Source organism: Ambystoma mexicanum, chromosome 1q (genome assembly GCF_040938575.1).
Source record: "Ambystoma mexicanum isolate Mex_15411 chromosome 1q, UKY_AmexF1_1, whole genome shotgun sequence".
Classification (NCBI taxonomy): Eukaryota; Metazoa; Chordata; class Amphibia; order Caudata; family Ambystomatidae; genus Ambystoma; species Ambystoma mexicanum.
The window spans coordinates 43,732,695-43,751,920 of NC_090922.1; positions in this window are offsets into that span (position 1 = coordinate 43,732,695).

Consider the following 19,226-nt stretch of genomic DNA (forward strand, 5'->3'; position numbering starts at 1 on the left):
CGAACCCTCATCAATTCTCTCTCTGCAACATGTCTCTCACACCTAATCAAAAAATGTCCCACCGTTTCAGGCACCCCACACACCGCACAGTCCCTTGATTCACGCTTCCCTATTCGAAATAGACAGTCATTCAGCCCCACATGACCTATCCTCAACCGATTCAGCATCACCTCCTCCCCCCTCCTCCATTCTGAACTCCCTGCATCCACCTTCACCGACACTTTCCCACGAACATCGAACAACCACCTGCCCTTCACCCCACTCACCCACCTCTCCTGCCACTCATATGGCACTACCTTTCCTGACATGCGCAGCCCGACCCCACTCCCCGTGACTCCTAGAATAAGCACATGCGCACCGGCGTCTTTAACGACACAGCTCGTTTCTACTCATCGAGGAATCGCTCTTGCTACCAAATAGTCTTGTGATCCACACAGCAGGTAATTTCTTCTGCAGAACGTCCCCCACGGGACCCTTTGTATGCCGTGGGTGCACGCTATGCAGGGCACCCCACACACATTTGTTGCTGCAGTTCTCACTTACGTTTGAGGGCAATCACTTGCACTGCCTCTCGCCAAACTCAGTTTCAATTAGCACAGAAAACGTTTTTTGAGCTTTCTACACATTCGGCCCGTTTTGGCTCCATCACCAGTCAAATATTATTGGTTTGAACCGCACCTAGATCCGGCCTTAAATCCATGCGACCACCCTTTTGCATCGAGGCCCCAACACCCACTGCCTCTTTCAAAATGCTTTTATTCTACCATTATAAACTACTATGGCACCGCTAATGATTTGGCCAGTACTTCACTGTAAAATAATCCGAGCAGCATGGTCATCATGCGTAGCACATCCTCTGCACCTATGACTCAGTCCAAACCACCACGACGGTTCCACCATGACAACCACCTTTTAGTCCCTTTGAACTGTTCATGCACTCTGGCCACCACCCACTTAACTGATTTCATTCCTTTTTACTTAGTTCCAGGCTTCTGACTCTCGCAGCTAGCCTCCCAGTCAAAATCAATTACTGGACCATCAAGACCTGAACCTAGGCGTCTACTTACCTGAACACGGTAGGTCCACTCTTTTGCAGCATCCTTCTTAATAATCAGACACCACCTTCGCTTCACTAACAAAGTCCCCTGTCATCCATAGGTGGACGACTTTCTCTTTAACATCGACCCAACCACAAACAAATTGTCCTGAAGACCGTTCGGTACTACTCAGCAGCGCTGCTCTACTCTATACAACCACTGCCACCTGTCAACTGAATACCGAACCAGAAACACCTAATTGTGTGTCGACAATGTTAATGAATTGTCATTTAAAGTAATACATGAAATACCTTGTCACCCTGCCTACTAACCCACAAATATGCAGACAATAATGTACTCAATAATTCATATCTTCAGCGCTACGGCGCAGTTTGTAAATATGTCTTGTTTTTTGTTAGTATAAATTAAAGCCTTTTTTTTGATATTCCTGTATCTAAAGGTGTTTTCTCTTGAGCTAGCAGCCACCTAGCTCCGCTGCAAACTTGTCACCCTATGTCACGCCTCTGGTCAGGGTAGCTTTGACCCACTTTTGCTCTTACTGTGCTCTTCTTGCCCCAGTTTAAGCTCCATCTTAAGGCGCCCCTGGTGGCTCCTTCCCAGCAAACTCTCCCCCTTCTCCGTGACATACACTTTTCACACTTCTACTCTGGAACAGCCTTCCCGCTTCCCTGAAACTTGAGGAGAACCATCTCCGGTTCCGGAAGCACCTCAAAACCTTCCTCTTTGCTTCTGCCTTCTCTCCTCCTCTCCCCTTTGAATTCCTAGCTGAAACTGCACTGGTTACCTGGCCACCCTTTCTGATATCGGGCCCAGGCCCCGCCAATTTCACACCTGCACTGCCTCCCTGGCAACCCCCGCACCTGGAGACTGTTATTCTGTATCCCTACAGACCCCCTACCAGCACTTATGTCTGCTCTTATCTTGCACTTGCCACCATCTGGCCGTTTTATTATCTTATTATTCTACTATCCCTTGTACTGCACTTTCCCCCCTCACTTCCCCCACGCACTTTTCCCTTTCCCCCTTCCCATGCACTTGAGCGATCTGAATGACACCTGGCCTAGTAAGATCGTTGTCTGTCTTCCCCCTGTTTCCCCTCCTTTGCCTTGTCGCGCCTCGAAACACTTGTGTATAGGCGCGTCATAAATGCCATATCATATCATATTGCACCGCACATAACCAAGAATATGTATCGGCACTCCGACATATGCAGAAGGATCAATATCATTCTTTCTTAACTCTCCCACCTCCTTCTGCAACTTCAACTCAAAGTTGGAATGGGGAACCAATATGTCTGGTGACCCTGAATCCACCAACATTTCAACTTGACTATTTTCTATCGCAATATTTGCTACAGATGGTCTATATGGTCCCTCTTCTTCCTCATCTGCGACCATCAATGTGTTAATTGCTTGGATCTGTACTATCATCTTTGAAAAGTAGCTCAATTCTCCTGGATTCACCAAATTGATATATACGGCCTTACAGATTATATTTCTCTTTTCCCTGCATCAGGTGCACAGCGGTTTTTGAAAAGTATCCTCATTTGCTGCACTGATGACATACTTCCTTTATCGCCGGACACTCAGGATCGGATGCCATGTGGCCCACCATTTTGCATCTAAAACAAGCACCTTTCAATCCTGTTCCACCTAACTTATTCCCCTGCACGTTACTACCCGTCTCTTCTTCTGCTGACTGTACCACTTTGACTTCCTTGCTGTTGTTTCCATTACTTGCCTCTTCCTTTTCTCCATGTTGTGTATATTTCTTACTTAGTTCCATGCTCCTCGCTATCTCCAAGGCTTCTTTCAACGTAGGATTCTTGGCCTGCCATAACTTTTCCGGCACCTTTCAAAGCGATGTCCAGTGGATTCCTAATGTACTCGTCTTTAATCCGAGTATTCTCAAGTCTGCTATGTAAGCATCTGCACCTTCCGTTGTTGTTTGTTTCAGAGAAAGACACGTATGTCAATATTTGTACTATGATTGTCACCTTCTCTCAAATATCCTCAATGATTGTTCAGGAATGTCCCCTTTGGCTGTGCCATCTCCCTTACATCCCTTGGCTGAATGGGATCAGGTATACGCTTTTTTATCCTCACCGCCTCCTTACCCAAATAGTTAATCAGCATGGCATATTTCCGCTCATCGGAAAATGTGTTTCCTCCTGTAGCCAACAAATGCAATCTAAATAAGTCCTTTCATTCTCCCCATTCTGTCGTTGGTTCTCCAGGGTTCTCCAAACATCTGTCCGCCAGCGTTATCCCAGAACTCGCCATCATTAATGCCTCCTCTCTGCAATGTTTCACTCAAAATCTGCTTGGGTCTTCACCAGACCGGCTTGGCTTGACTCCACTTGGGTTCTTCAGCAGAACAGGCGGTGTCTTGGTTCTTCAGCAGAACTGGTTGTCTCTTGAATTCGCCTGGGCTTTTCACCAGAACTGGCTGAGCCTTGCCTTACGCCACACGCATCAGCCACCTGCCGCTTGTGTCAGGATTGGCTACTTCCCCTTCCATATGTGTCATCCACCTGACGCTCGTGTGAGGAACTGCCTACTTCCTTCTCTAACCTGCCTAGTAAGACATGATGCTACTTGGCTGACAGGCCCAATGGTGGGTGTGTCTCCTACCTGTCTGGCTGTGCTGCATGCCACTCTTGCATGCCTCTCACTTACCAGGGCTGCCTGTTTTTGGGTCCGCAACTGCCGGACGTCCTGTACCGCCCACTCACTGTGGCTCCCAACATTGAGTCTGTCTCGCTGTCCATTTGGCACCACCTGCGGCCTTGTCGCTCAACATAACAGAGGCACCGTGGCTATGCTCCTCAGTCGGGGATTCTGCTTGTCGGCATTGTAAAGATGTGGCAGAGGCGTGGTAAATCGACATATATTTAATATGTTATAATGTTTGGAGCCCCACACTGACTCCATTTCATTATCTCCACCCAACTGTCATTCTCCTCCCATTCCAGAACCCTCCCACCACATATGGAACTTTGCAGCTCCCACGTTCCAAATCACTACACTTCTGTTCTAACAATGTTTTTTTTCTTTCATATTTTCCTAACATTGCTGAACTAGAGAAGTTGGTTCCAGAAAATTAGTTTATGTACTTTTAGGCATGCCTTACAGGACTATGGGCCTCGTTATAAGGTTGTTGGTATACGGTCGGTAGATCCGCCATGATACCGACAAATGTTATTGCTGTTTCCGGCGCTCAGTCCGATGGCATTGCGAGTGCCGGAGTGACAGTGTTAATCCCCATTCATGGAGACCTAGAGGACTCCATGCGGGGATTTCGTGTCATTACCGGCACCGGCCTTTTATTCCAGTAGGGCGCCTGCCTTACCTCCAGCTTTTAGCTAGAGGTAACTCAGGTGCCTCACCGGCAAACCGATAGTCGGCTGGTCCGGTAAAGTGCTGGTATAAATGAATACCGGCACTTTAATACCAGACCGTCCAACTCGAAATGAGGCCCTATATTAGCAAGACAAATATTTACCAGGATTCAATATAAGAGCACGTGGATCATATTTTGGCACTGTGCTCTTAGTAAGCATATAATCGCCTTAAAGGAATTGTTGAATGCTGTCCTGTCATTGATCTCTTTCTTGGTTGGCACTGGCATCCATATTGAAACATTAAAGTGTTAACTTTCAGAGATATCAGCTTATGCAAATGAGCCAAATGCGGGTTTCTCTTAACACGGTTGTTAAGATATATTTTGAAGGATTACATCACCTTTATCCTCTTTCCTAACAAAGCTACCTCAATGGGACCTGAATGTTGCTCTTGCATCTATTCTACACAAACCATTTAATATTTAGCTTCCTGCGACTTTGATTTGTTTTCTTGTAAGATAGATTGTCAAGTTGCAAACATGTTTACCAACAGCAATGGGGAACATCAGGCCAGGTTATGAGAAAAGCCTTACCATATTTTTCATATGGTCTCCTTTCTTGTCCCCGAGATTCTCAAAATGTCATCTTAAATAAGAAAATGTTATTTCCGTATTCCAGCGTAGATCGTATGTTCATTATCTTTACATATTCTTCTGTGTCACAGACTGGACCATGAGTGACATAAAGGACGAGACTCACCAGGAATTCTTAGAGCAAGAAGGCTCCAATTTTCTTTTTTTTTTCCAAGGCCACAGTTTCCCCGAGAGCACAAAAGTATGTTTGGCAAAAGTTTGACAGGATCGCAAAGGATTGGGAGCATCTGCAATCTATACCGCTTAGCACTGGCTGAGCGCTGGCTGAGCGCTGGCTTAGCACTGGCTTAGCATTGGCTGAGCACTGGCTGAGCACTGGCTGAACACTGGCTGAACACTGGCTGAACACTGGCTGAGCACTGGCTGAGCACTGGCTCTCGCATCAGCCAGCCTGCAGGGTGCCTGAATCTTCCCAGCTTCTTGGCTCAGCTCCAATGCAATTTCATAGCCATTCTAATAATATCCCAGTCCTTCGTGTGTTCACACGCGGCAAGAAAACATTTGTGAACTATTTAGAAAAGAAGGTGCTGTCCAGCAAAGGGAAGTATGAGGAAACATAGAAAAGAAAATAGCATAGACAAGTCAAAGAAAAAAAGGGGAAAATACCTCAATACCTCACTACATTCTAGATGTGACCAAACTTTAAAATTCTATTTAGGAAAAAAATAACATTTAGAATGTTTAATAATGCATTTGTGATTTATGGTGGACTTACTCCTGGTAACAAAGCAGTGAAGATCACCATTGCTCGATGGAGGATCTCTTGTATGTCTAAATGAAATGAAATCGGAGACCTTCAAGCTTCTAAGATACTTCGCACTCTTTGGGTGGAAGGCAGCATTGGTGGTTTTTCAAAAGCAGGCACTCGATGCTTACCTGCAGGGCAGAAACATAAGCCACTTCTCAAACTTTCTTTATGCACTCTCTATTTAAGAAAGATGCAGGATCTGGACAGGATATATCAAGCAACATTTTTGCTTGTCCCCATCTCTTGACTATGCTGTCTCTTTCACTTGTTTAGAATCGGTGGCGGCAGATTTCCAACCAGTAGGAATCGATGAAGAGCAGCATGAGAGGGAAAGAAAACAATGGGGGTAATTACAGGTGTGTCAGTGCGGGAAAAGTGGCAGTAAAAGTGGCGGTAATTCCATTTGCGCCACTTTTCCCTCAACGCCAAACTTTAGGTTTCCCTGTGGGGGTTGCCTGATTTATCTCCAGTGAAGAGCTGGAGGTAAATCCGGCCACCACCAGTAAAAACAGCTGGTATTATCGGCACCGGTATTCACCTCCATGGAGTCCTATGAGACTACATGAAATGGGGATTTATCACCCTCCCCGCTACCTGTAATATCCTGGTAATTACGGGATATCAGCTGGTGGGAACGGTAATACCGTTTGCCGGTATTCCAGTGGAATACCGGCAAACTCCTAATGACCCCCCAAAGACCTTCAGGGGGATTCTTCTGCTCTTAGTGCTGCTTACCCTCCTTCAGAACTCCTTCCTGGACAACCTCTTGCCGCATATGCTATGCTAGGCCACATTTATGAAACGCATGTGGGGACTGAAAGATGCTGTGGCCATGCAAATTCATGTTTATGAATGTGACTGAATGACAGATGCTTATGTAATATCGTAGCTCATAGGTGCCCAGCTGGTTTGATGCAGTGCAATTTCAGTTTACCACGCCTCAACACACGCTCACGACATGCAGTTGTAACACATATATCCTCATTTTAAATAGGGTGGAGCAGGAAATGAAGATGCAGATACAAAGCTTCAAGCATTTACCTTTGCATTTCCCACTCTGCCCCATTGTCCTGCTGACAAAAAGAGGAGATGGGGTATGGAGCAGAGATAGGATCTGTGCCGCGCTGACCTCTTACGTCTCTGTGAGTGCATTGGTTTACACTGGTTTCACATCTGCATGAGATTTCTCATGCCGGTGTAAAACAAATGGATGCCTACGGAATCTGCCTACTCTTTGCACCTGGTTCAAACCAGGCAGATTCCATAGGAATCCTTCAGTAAACGCTGTCTGCAACGCATATGTACAGGCGGTGTTTACATTTACATGAGACGGAGTGGACCATTGAAGCTCCTCTTGCTTTTAGTCTTTCCTTGTCCGCTCCTCCACGTGGACCTTCAAAATGACATGCCTGGCAACCACATTGCACATAAGTGCTAATGTTGGTGGCTCACTGCATTTTATTGATACCAGTGGAGTAATTTTGCTGAAAATGTTGGGGGCAACATGACATCTGATGAAAAGGTGCCCCAGACAAATGAATGGGGATAAAATGGTGTGCCATGAAAGTTGGGGGGGACAAACACCCCTGTCCCCCCTAAAATTACGCCCATGATTGATACCTCTTGTAAACTGAGGCTGATTGTGTGAGTCAGCTTGAAGGTAATACTGTTGATTTTTATTACAGATGTTACTGGGTTCATAGTACGAGTTATTTGAAGAGCTTAATTCAATCTAAGTGTATACATGCAGGCTGTCAAGAAAGTAAACAGAGATATGGTGATGTGCAAATTCCTCACAAAAAGGCAATGCAATGGCCAGCGCTTTTCCGTGGAAGAATTCTTCTAAAGTTACATTTCTAGTATGTAGATGAATGTAAACGAGGTGAGTGATTGAGATCAGTTGAATAACTAGGAACTCTTTCTTCACTGAAGCTGCTAGTCACATATTTAAAATAAATTCCAACGACGTTGATTGTGTCAAACATTGTCAGGGAAAGCAATCACAAAGCTCTGCACCAAAAATAATCATCCCCTTTGTGTATGTAGAAGACTGTGTAGCCGTGACTGGTGTTCTGCTACAGAATGAAAGCATACTCCTTCAATGTTGACTATCCAAGACTGAGTTCACTTTCTGCTAATGTTTATTATGTATCCGAATTTAGAAAACCACTTGAAGCAAAGCAGGCAAGCAAGAGTAAAATGTACATTATGCGTAGGAGCAAGTGACTGATCTTTTGAGCAGAAAACACGCCATCATGCTAGATATATGAGCAAAGCCATGGCTAATGGACGCCATCTTTCTTCTCTCCAGCTGTGGGTAGGCATGTCTTAACGTTCCTCCTGATACCCAAAAGATTTCTGACCTTCTGGAGCAGAAGTTTCATAATCTCTTTCTGCTTGGAAAGCTGAAAAACAGAAAATGACAAGGGGTGTTACAAAGTGTTTTATCTAATACAGGAGGAAGGGAGACAGATCTCTATAGAGGTACGTATTAAATTCGATTTGAATTGGTGGGATGTATGAACTGAGCAGCACATTGAAGTTTAGTGGAAAAAAAGGCACATGCATAGAAACATATAAATATGTTGCAGATAGGGGCAACCCTATTTTCTATCCGTTACAGTCTGCTGCCGCATAGTCGACTCCTCTAGGTCTACATCAGTACCCTTACTGCAACACTTTAACTGACCCACGTTGATAGCCCAGCTTATTCTCAATTTCTGTTACTTTTTTGGCTCCTTCCAGGCCAACAGGAAATGGTTCAAATTGTCCTTCAGCTTTTTAATCGGATAAGGAAGAATGCTCACCTGGAGAAAGCGCTAGGGGTCTTGCCACATTGCCAGATAATTGGCTGGGGGACGAATTCCAGCTTGTTATTTCTTTTTGCTTAGACCTTACCTGGTGTCAGAACAATTTGCTTAAAGGGGGATGGGGCCGTAGCATCACTTGGAGGTCCAATATGGTGGTTTTCCCTGAATTCTGGGAACGGTTCACAGTGGTTTGCAGCTTACTGCATGGCGGTCTCGCAGGCAGTTTATCACTCAGAATGGGGCAGATCTAGAATTCCTCTCACAAGCCAGACTGGAGTGTTGCCAGAGAGGGTGGCGTTGGAGGTCCTGGGGGGTGCTGAGGGACATGGGAGTGGAGATTGGCCTTTAGAAGCTGGGATGGGTGGTTTTTGGGTGGTCCGCCCTTTATCGGAATGGCCGGGCGTGCTCCTGAGGTTCTTCTCTGTGGGACCACAGAGAGAGGGAGAGAAGGTTGTGGGCATTCCAGGGAAGCAGACATCTGAAGAATGGGCTCCCCAATTCTGAAGGTTGGAGCAATCATGGCTCTACGTCTTTCTTCTCATGACAGCTGACAACCAATCAAAAAAGGGAGACTCCTACAAAAGGAGGGATGAAAACCAGTGCAGTTGGCAGTTGGGGAGAGGACGAGAACAGAACGAGAGAGAGAGAGAGAGAGAGAGAGAGAGAGAGAGAGAGAGAGAGAGAGAGAGAGAGAGAGAGAGAGAGAGAGAGAGAGAGAAAATATGAAAGTATGGAGAAGGGGTATCCTGTTCATTCGTCGACAGTAATTACTTTGTGGTAATTTACTACGAAGTAATTACTTCGAAATCACTTCTAAAAATATGGCTATTTAGGGTTAAGGTGTACAAAAGGGGTCAGGAGGGTTTTGGGGAGGGGTAGTAATGAAGGTGAGAGGGATAGGATAGGGGACCCCCACCCTAAAATAAAAAATTGAAGTAACATTTCAAAGTAATTACTTTGTAGTAAATTACCACGAAGTAATTACTGTTGATGAATGACAAAGAACTGGAGAAGGGAAATAAGAAGGCTATTAGAGAAGAGAATGAAGAGGAAGAAGAAGGAAGTAGTAGAGGGGAAAAGTATGAGATCGGCGGATGAGGTGGTGGAGTAGAATGATTGATACAGATTGGGGCCGCAGGGCAGAAAAGGAAAAGAGAACGGTAACAGAGGGCGGTTTCCAAAGAAGGAGGGAGAAAAGAAAGACAAGAGAAAAGAGAAAGCGACAGAAAGTGGCAGAAACAGAATGGGAGTATTTACTGGGATGGAGAAACCAGAGAGGAAAGGGGTAGAGTAGAAGGAGGGTGAAAGGGAAGAGGCGGAGGCCTAGCGAGAAAGGAGAAATCCAAGATAATACTGAAGAACCAGGATGGGCTATATAGGGGAAAGAAGAAAGAAGGGAAATACAGAGGAGGAAGAAGGATAAAGAAAGAACAAGAAGACACTATGGAAAGAGAGAAAGGGAGGAAGGGCAATGTGGATCGCTGATGAGGGATAGATTACCAGCATGAGAGGACAATCTGAAGGAAAAGACTAAAGTTATCAGTAGAGAGATGAGGAACGAAGAAGAAGGCTAAGTGGGAGTGAGGGGAAAGCAGAGGAGTGGGAAAGAGAAAGATGGTGGAATTGAAGAAGGGCAAAAGGATAGAAAAACAGTGCGAGTTATGGTATGAAATGACCGTCCCAAGCTTTGCTCCTTCCTTCTCATTCAGCGCGAGGTTCGGTTCTTTTTTTACTCTGCATTGAGATTTCGTTTTTACCACCTCTGAACGTGTCTTTTACGAGGTTATAGAGGTATCGATTTATATTCCTTTAAAAGCTATAGAACTTGGAATAGTTGTCTTGTATGTGATTCATTTCCTCATATGCCTTTAAAACCAAGTTTCAAAGACTGCTTCTTTTGCAGGTTGCCAGAATGTGATCCTTGTATGAGTGTACTGGGTGGACCTTTATAGCACAGACCTCCAAAGGCAGCAAGTCATTAAGCTTCTACAACCACATATTCCAATCTTGTTTTTTCGGTTTATTGGCATTTATAACACAAGCAGCACCGAGGTGCCAACATGAACCAAACCCCATCCCTTCCCACCCCCTGGTACAGTTACATCACATCTTAGAGCATGTTAAGGGTACCAATCTACGACATTGTGCATACATTGCATTTTTCCAATGCCCTGCTGGCCATAAGTTACCGATCCATATCTCATGTCCATGTTATTACAATATAAAATGTCTGCTCTCCATTGTGTCACCTTGGGGCTTTGCTTCCCTCCCCTCATCATTGCATTTTGGTATACCCTAGTAACGCCACCAAGGGATTAGGTTCTACGCTCTTCCCAGTTATGCCGCTGATTGTCTCAAATACTAGTTCCCAGAACTTCTGTGTGAGTGGGTATTCCCACCCAAAGGCGCAGGAAGTCAGATGAGGGATTATCGCATTTGGGGCAGTTGCCTGAGGTGTCCGGGAAGAATCCCCTGTGTTTTGCCGGTGTGTAGTAGAACTGGTGCAGCAATTTGAAGTGGATTCGTTTATATCTTGCCTTAATAGCCCCTTTCTTCATCAACTCACAATACTTCCACACTTCCCCAGAAATCCCATGACCCAGGGTCAATTCCCACCTCCTCCGGGGAGCGGCTATCGTTTCCTCCCTTATATCTAGGCCCAGTGAGTACATCACTGAGGTTACTCTATTACCGAGGTCCCTCTGAAGCACTTTATCTAAGATGGGGGCTATTTGTGGTTGCAAGGGGAATGTTGCGAACATGTGTCACATGGCCACCCTCAATCTGTACTATTGAAACACATCCAACACTGTTAATTCCCCCCTATCCTTTAATTCTTCCAGTGTTACAAATGACCCATTTGGGAAAAGATTGCTGTAGCTGGTCACCTTCAGCCGCTTCATTAAAGTGACAAAGCTTGAGTCTTGGGTGATGGGGATCCCTGGTGTTGTAGTTCGGGGGAGTGGAGAACCTCCCCTTTAGACTCGTGTTCTATGCGTGTCCATGCCCTACACGTGACTGCTACCATGTTGTATGCCTGGTATGTTCTACTGGGTGCCGTGAGGATAATCAACCGCAAGAGTGATGGTGCTGCCATTGCTCTTTCCACCTGCACATGTCTTCTATCCCCCTGCTCCTCAAACCAGTAGATAAGAAACCCTGCCTGCGCTACATTGTAGTATGTTTCAATTTTCGGCAGTGCGAGACCGCCCTCGTGTATAGGTGCCACTAGCTTGTCCCGAAGAGACTAGGTTGTTTGCCTGCCCATATGAACTGTACTAACGCTGACTTTAATTCTCTAACAAATTCTCCGGGCACTGCTATTGGGGCGTTGAGAAAAACGTATAGAAACCTGGTTAACAGTGTTATTTTAATCAGAGCTATTATACCATATAGATTAAGGGACAGGTCCATCTATCTATCCATCACCAATTTGGCCTATTCTAAAGCCCTACGATATTTGCTGTCATATACAACTGCTGTATCCCTTGCTTTATTGATCCCCAGATAACGGATCTGGACCATGCGCCATTGAAACACCCATCCGTCCACATATTGTTCCAAGGTGTCGGTTAGTAGGAATAGGACTGTTTTCGTGGCGTTCACTTTCAATCCTAAGAGGTCTCCGAATCGTTGGACATCCCACATAATTGGATCAAGGTTGGCTCTGGGGTCGGAGATGAATAGCACCATGCCATCTGCATACAGAGAGATCACCACTTTGTGGTTATATAGTCGAACTCCACGGTACAGGTGAGTGTCCCGTATGTGTTCTGTGAGCGGCTCTATCGCATGAGCAAATAGTAAGGGTGAGAGGGGGCACCCCTGCTGAGTGCCTCTCCCCAGTGCTATAGTTGGTGTGGACAGTCCATTCACCCTCACCCTAGCTATCGGCTGTGTGTATAGCAGCGACACCATGGTTATGAATTGTTCCCCCAGCCCCATCCGTTGTAGTATGGTAAAGAGAAATGGCCCCTCCAACGAATCAAACACCTTAGTGGCGTCTAGCAGGGCCGCCACAAATGGGGTCTCTTGTTGCACTGTCGAGATGAAACCAAACATTCTCCTTAGCCCATAGGAAGTGGAACGCCCCGGCATGAAACCCTACTGATCTGCCCTCACCATTGTCTTCATTAGTGGTGCTAGCCAGGAGGCCAGTATTTTAGCTAAGGTTTTGTTGTCCAAATTGATGAGCGAGATCAGCTGGTAAGAGGAGCAATCGTTTTGAGGCTTGTCCGGTTTGAGCAGCACCACCACCACCTCTTCTCTCAGGTACTCAGGCAGTCGCCTGTCCCACAGACTCTGTTTGTACATTTGCAGCCAATAGGGACCCAACTTACTAGCAAAGTGTTTATAGAATTCAGCCGTGAATTCATCAGGGCCTGGGGCATTCCCAGATGGGAGGGATTTAATAGCACTTAGCACCTCTTCCAATGTCAATGGGCGAAACAGCCCCTCCCTCTTCTCATCTGTGCACCAATGTAGGGCCACTTGATCTAGGTAATTATCTCCTGTTGAGAGGCTAGGATTTAGGATGAGTATAACCGACTAGAACCCGTAAAAACTGTCGAATTATTTCCGTGTCTGTGAAACTATCCGCCCCCTGTTCATTCGCTGTCAACAGTATTCAGCCCCTGAGGTTATCCAGCTTAGTCGTTCTCACAAGTATCTTCCAAGGCTTCTGCCCTTCCCCATATTGATACACTGCTGTCCTCCCCCATATGAATTTGGCCTCCCTCTGTGCTAACTTGTTGAACTCCTGTAGGTGTCTCAGGATCTTTGCCTACTCTGGGTGTGAAGGCGTGGTTGTTGCAGATTGTAGTGCCATGTTCAGTTCTCTTTACTAGCCAATTGCCCCCTAATTTCTCATAATAGCCCGGATTCCCTCGATATGCACTCCCCTCTGACTGCACATTTAAAGCACTCCCACAGAGCCCCGTCCAACGTCACCGATCTCACATTGGTTTCAAATAATGCATCTATTGCTTCAGCTCGGCCATCTCAGAACATAGTATCCTTGAGGCCTTCACTTTTAAATATCCAGGGAGGTCTCCCCTTCTCCCAGCGCACAAGTTCTATAGTTTCGAACACCGCAGCATGATCTGAGAGGTTGAGTGCGAGGATTGTTATTTCCGACCCCCTCTCCAAAAATGCATGCAAAACCAAGAAGAAATCTAGCCTCGAGGTTGAGTTATGGACTAAGGAGTGGTGTGTGTATTGGTGTATTCCTTGATTCCTTATTCTCCATGCATCCCCAATTTCCCATGTCAAACACATGCCCTGTAATTTGCTAGTTCCCCCACTCACCGGGTGATGTGTGTTCCCTGTCCGGTGCATGGCTGCGCTGAAATTCCCGGCCCATATAATCTCTCCCACGCAGGAGTTCCCCCACTTGAACTTCAATCCAATCCAGTGTTTCTATCTTATCTTGGTTCGGGCCATAGTAGTTAACTAGGGTGTAATGTTTACCTTGTATGGTCCCCTGCACCACAAGTCCTCTCCCCTCCTAATCCCTAATCACCATGATCTGGCAAAATCCAACTGAGCTATGAATGAGTGTACACACCCCCCTTGCATTTGAGGAGTAGGACGAGAAATACCTGTGACATCCCCAATGTTTCCCAAATTTGGACTCTGTCTCCTGTGTTAAATGGGTCTCCTGTAGAAATGCAATTCCCACCAGATGACGCTGCATATACAGCAGGACCCTCCAAAACTTAGATGGGCAATTCAGCCCTCTAACATTCCATGTAATGCAATTGAGTGTCGCCATCATTACGTTTTCCTGATAGCATATTCCTCCTGGTTCTTTTGGACCGTCAGTAGTGTACTCTCTTATTCCCTGAGTATTGACCATGCCTCAGTGCCCTTTGATTCAGTTGTACCTTAAAGTTCACATTTGGCCTCCCGCCTTCCTTTACCCTCCCCACCAACAACCCGAATTTGTCAGTACTCTGGCCCCCCTCCCCTTCCCTCCGCTGATCACCCCAACTCATCAGCAAGATCCCTTCCCCTTCCCATGCGCAAAACTTGAGCTTCCGCATGAGGGATAGCTTGGAGCCCAGCCATCCACTACACCTCGGATCGGGTTGAAAGCCCGAGATCCAAATGTTCGAGGGATAAAAGACTGAAGATTATTTCTCTGAAATAACCTTTGGTCTTTTCTCCCCTGAACATTTCCAACTTGTCCCCCGGCCCCCACCCACACCCCACCACACCCCCACCCACACCCCCAGCCCCCTACTTACTTTGCCGCCACTGATCGCAGTGTCCCTGCAACGCCTGTTCCCTTTCACTTCCGTGATCCTTTTTTTTCTTTTGGGATGGCTGCGGCAATATAGTGAGCAAGGGTGCGGGCGACACCCCTGTAGCCCTCTTTTTTTCCTTTTTTGGGCTTTTTCGGGACGCTGCGGAGGACAGCCCCCATATGTCTCACTCACCATATAGTGAGCAAGGGTGCAGGGGACACCCCCACAACCCCCAGCACCGAATGCGTGATCTGGTCGAACATTTCGGCCATTTGGAATTTTCGAACGACCAAAGGTCGGCCAAATCACGCATTGGGTGATTTAAAATCAGTCATTTTGGATGTTTTTCTCCAATATCTTACGGTTGTGACCAGACTGCCCGCGGATCAATTTCCCACTTGTCTTAAGCATCATGCAGTACTAAAGGATATGCGTCTCTGATCATGATTTCACCCATTGTTCCCACGTTGTCGGGGATTCCTCAGTTGTAGTTCCAGAAAGGCATTGGCTTCTTCCGGGGTGTGAAAGAAGATTGTGCGTCCCTCGTGTTCTATCCGCAGCTTGGCCGGGAACAGCATGGCATAACGAATGCCCCTCTCCAGCAACTGTTTCTTGACTTCCATGTATGTTCTCGTAGAGGCTTGTACCTTGTCCGGAAAGTCCGGAAAGAGTCGAATCGTATGACCTTTATAAGTTACTGTTACTTTCTCCCTGGCTTTGTGGAGGGTGAGATCTCTGTCCCAATAGTTGAGCATATGGGCCATGATCGGGTGTGGTGGGGTCCCGGGAATTGGTTTCTTCCCACCCGGTACTCGATGCGCCCTTTCCACTATAAATACCGCAGAGAAATCCTCTGGTCCCAGTGCTTCCTGTAATATTTCTTCCACCAGGGGCTCCATATTCCTTTGCTCCACCGACTCGGGTACCCCGATTATTCTTAGGTTATTCCTTCTGGACCTGGACTCCAAGTCGTCCTATTTGTCAGCGAGCTCCTTCAGTGCCTGTTTCACAAGTGTCATGTTTCTGGCCACTGACATGGACTCATCCTTCACGCTGGACACTCCCCTCCGCCTCATCAAACCTCTCCCCATAATAATAATAATAATATTAATAATAATAATAATAATAATAATAATTTAGCACTTATATAGCGCTACGAACCCTCAGGTATCTGAGTGGTGCTTATTATTACACACGGTCTGTGGTGCTCATTTATCAACCTCGGAAGGATGAAAGGCTGAGTTTGGCCCTGCCACGATTCGAACCTGCGTCAGCAGGCTCTCCACAGATGTCAAAGCAAGCTCTCTAATCGCTATGCTTTCGGACCATGTTTGTCAAGACGGACCTGCATGTCAACTTTGCAAGTGAGAGTGTCCATTTTCCCGTCTAGAGAATGTATGCTACTTTGCAGTTGATTGAACATTTCCTTGATGTCCTGAAATGCTCCAATGGGGTCTTGGGGGCGAGTTGGGATCATCCTTCCGGGAATCCTTCCATTGGTCTACCATTTTTTATTTGAGAGGGTGTCTCGAAATGCAATTTGGACTGTCATTTGCCTTCTTTACACAATTTTGACATCTCGGCAGCTCCTGTAAAATGGGCGCTGTATCCAGTGTTTGTTGCCTGCTTACCCGTATCCCAGTTAGTAACAGTTACCGGGTTATTCGGGTCAGCCTCTTGAAAAAATAAATGCCCACCTGATCACTTCTCGACATTCGGTGCATCCCCGCCCTTGGGTTTCCAAATTGTCCCTTGCTGATCAGGGGGAGAGGAGGGAGATCCATAAACTCAACAGGCGGTTGTGTCGCAGGGCCTCAGTCGCAGACCGCTGCCTGCCACCGTGTTATTCGCCTTGTGGCCCGCCCTTCACCTAGCACTTGTGATGGCCACCCACAGATCTCAGCCGTGGGTCACACACCCTTTTGTTTTCAATGGCTGTTCCCCCGTTTGCCTCACCAGGAGTACTTCCCGGTTTTGTCCTGGGTCTGCTGTTCGGGCTGCGTGTAGAGAGAGCAAGAGCCTCCATTGAGCAATGGAGTTCCCCAATGATTTGCTTGACACTGCTTTTTTGCCCCCTTACATCTGGCCAGCTTGCTCCACCCCAACATTGTCTTTCCAGTCCAAGCCTTAGACCATGATCGAGCCACGGTATCACTTGCTCCTTTCCAAATCTTGAGCTGTTGGTTGCCACCTGTATTAGGGTGGGGAGCCGTGATATTCTGTGTCCAGGTAGGTCCGCCGAAGCATAGTCCTCCATCCCCACACCGGTTTCCTTGTCTTGGCTCTGTCCGATTTGTAACATCGGGTGGAGCTTTGTACTTGCTAGACTGCGGCTCGTTGCGTCCTCCCCCCTGGTATGTGTGAAATCCGACTTTGTCGGAGGGTTGGGGTTGCAACCCCCTGTGCGGCAAAGCACTGCTGCCCTTTTTGCGTCAGCTTCGTTTCTGTGTGGACGTTTGCGGGGACCGGCCACCTATCTGTCAGGTGCCGTTGTCCGCGGCTCTGTGGAGCTCTCAGCGTTTGCCACGCTGGGTGATGGGGGACATCCAGGTCCTCTGGGCACACTACGAGCCGTGCACCAGGGTCCTCCCAGGTTGCTCGCCTTGGTCGGGTGTCCCCAATGGATTCGCAGAAGGACGGGCCTGTACTCACTCCTTCATGTGAGCTGCGCCCGTTCCTGACCCTCAATGCTCCACCATTACAGCCGGTTCCCAGACCGCCTCAGCAGTGTCTGTTCATTCTGGACTTGATGAACATAAGCACCTCGCGGCCAGGGACAGCCCCTCCTCTGCTTCTGAGCCGTTGCGGTCCAGAGCTCCAACGTTCAGCCTGTATCTCTGCTCTCCAGGCACCGTCAGGCTCCAAACTTTGCCTCTGCATGGGTGTGGGTATCCTGCCGCACGCCACTGTGTCTGGAGTGTAAAACCAGTCGTAAAAAACCTCAGGATATTCAACAGACTATTTGAGGTGCTTAGGAGCTCACAGGCTCACGGCCATCTTGGCTGGGCTCTCTAGCGCCCTCCACATATTCCAACTCTTGTCTTTGCCAGTTCCCGCAGAAGAGCCAAAGTTGGCAAGTCATAAAGCAATCCTCCCACGTGTTTCCTTCCTTTTTCTATGCCAATGTGAGCCAACTTTAGAAAGCAAATCTGATCTGTAATGTTTCTGTTTTTCATTCCAGGATTCTGCCCTTCTGGTTATAGCCACTTTGATCTTCAATACATTTTAGTTGGCTATAATCAGAACAAAATATCCACCAGATAAAGAAGAACTAACTGTATTGGGGGATCTATTATATGAATATAGAGGTGCCCCGTTCACAGCCTGATCTGTCCTCATGCTGTTAGCCCTGTCTGGAGTGTGCAATTACCCCCGTGTTCTCAATTGTTTTCAGCTCTGTTTGCTGCATAAAAGCATACATGAGGTGCTGCATTTGTGGAGCAAGACGTTTGCAGAATCATATTCACACACCCTCTGTCTGCAGTGTTTAGGGCCTGACCGTTTTGACCAAATTTTGAGCTGTGTGACACTCTTCAAATGCCCACCATACAACAGCAGCGTTGAGATGAGATCTTCCAGTGCCTGTCACTTCATTCACTTTGCAAACTACAGAAAGGTGCCCCACTGTATGTTGAGCTGTCAAGAGTGAAGGGAGCCCTCACTCAAGTAAGGACCTGACACGGGCATGGAAGGGCGTGGCATTTTATTCACACCCACTGCACTGTCCACTGCTCGCCTCGTTGCCCAGGGGCATCACATTACAACATCTCTCCTTCACCAAATACACACACAGCACAAACCAATAATTATCCAAACTGCATCATCTTAAGTTAACATTGGTTGCAGTCATCTATTTATGTGTCTTAACGTTCATGTTATTGAGTCTGTCTCTCACATTTCAAGCATATAGCGCCTCATTACTAGTTTGGTGGTAATTCAGCATTACATCTGCTGAATTACTACCAAACCTGCTCATAGTTACCACCATTTGGTCCTGTGGGTTTACCATAGGATAGCAAGTGGTGGCATGGCGGTTTTAATCCCCATTCTTGGAGTCCATAGGGATTTCGGCAGAATTAATTCTTCCAAAATGTGTTTTTTAAAGTGCAAGATTTAACGTACCCCTCCGCTTTATGGTCAACCCTATAGTTCGGCAGTGCATTAAAAGCAGTGGCAGTTCCGTGCTGCCAATAAAAGTGGCTGTAATGCAATTATTACCTGTTTTTTCCCTCACCACCAAACATGTATTGAGGCCCATAGTCCTCCAGTCTGCTCCGTATCTTCCGGTTGATTCTTCGGGGGTATCTCGATCCGTGTGACTGGTCACTCTCTTCTCTAGCAGGTGAGGGTACATTGCCTCTGAATG